The sequence below is a fragment of the Tupaia chinensis genome, unplaced genomic scaffold (genome assembly GCF_000334495.1).
Source record: "Tupaia chinensis unplaced genomic scaffold, TupChi_1.0 Scaffold134691_1, whole genome shotgun sequence".
NCBI classification, from domain to species: Eukaryota; Metazoa; Chordata; class Mammalia; order Scandentia; family Tupaiidae; genus Tupaia; species Tupaia belangeri.
This window is the reverse complement of record NW_006194975.1, coordinates 1-1,162: the sequence shown is the minus strand read 5'-3', so window position 1 is coordinate 1,162 and position 1,162 is coordinate 1. Positions and strand designations below refer to the sequence as shown.

At 62.3% G+C, this 1,162-nt stretch overlaps 1 pseudogene; it reads right to left on the bottom strand.

The window, feature by feature from the left end:
- Positions 1-7: 7 nt before the first annotated feature.
- On the bottom strand, positions 8-1,156 carry LOC102490977 (uncharacterized protein C14orf93 pseudogene; annotated as a pseudogene).
- Positions 1,157-1,162: the final 6 nt, after the last annotated feature.

The following is a 1,162-nucleotide window of genomic DNA, read 5'->3' as shown; positions in this document are numbered from 1 at the left end:
CTCATGGTCTCTCTTCTGCCTAAATTCTCTTTTCCACGCAGTCACCTTCCTCCGCCGCCCCCTTGTTGTTTCCCCTTCTCAGTGCTTCCTTTCCGCCTGCCCCCCTTCCCTCCCTGGCCCTGGCCCTGTCTTCTATGATCTTCGCCCTGGCCCTCACTTTCCCTCTCTCCACCTCGGCCTCTCTCCCTCTACATTCCCAGCTCTCTCCAAACCGAACTCCTCTTGGCACAGAGGGCCCGTGATAAAATATGAATGAACCGTCTGTGCATGGCAGGCACGCTCACCAGGAGCAGCCGAGGCAGCTGTGGAGACGGTGCCATGCAGAGCCAGCGAGGGAGGACAGGGCACCTCCTCACCACACCCACCCGGGAACCACCTCTGCCAAAGGGAACTGCTTTGACTCACCCTGAGGGCAACGGAAACCTGGCCCTGCTCTGTTGATCACAAATACAAAGGTTTAAAGATGGAAAGGACATAAAGAAGAGGAGGGAAAGGAAGTGCCGGGAAAGGCGCCCAGGAGCACCAGCGCTGCTGACATACTCACGGGATTGAGCAGCGGGGGCCCCTCGTTGGTGGCCAGGGTGCACCCTGGGAGCCGCATGTCTCTCTGGGTGGCCGGGAAGGCCAGAGGGCCAGGGCCCACGGCCGAGGCTGCGCCCAGCTGCCGCAGCTCCTCAATTACCACCTGCACACCGCTGCCCACGCTGTCACACTCCTCCTCCACGGCAGACAGGGCCTTGCAGGCATCCCCAGGACTCTCCTTGAGAGGCCCAGGCTCCTCAGCTGGGGAACTCCGTGCCCGGCTCTCCCCGTCTTCATCAGGGATGGGCACCTTCCCTTGCCTCAGCTCACCCACCTCCTCCTGGAGACGTTTTAACAACTCGTTGTTGGCCCTGGCAAGCCCCAGAGCGGTCTCGGCAAGCCCCACTGCCTTGTCCACCCGCTGGTAGATAATATGCAGGAGCTGCTCGGAGCTCTGGACGGCCAGGCCATGCCCGGTCACCGTGATGGGGGTGCTGGGAGGAGGGTTCCCGCCCTGCGAGCCCGTGCCGCCCCCACTCGTCTCGCACTTGCAGGCACAGCAGCAGCACCTGGCCTCGCTGCCACTGGGAGGAGAGAAGAGAATGGTGGCACTGAAGGACATGGCTGGCGATGCAGTAAC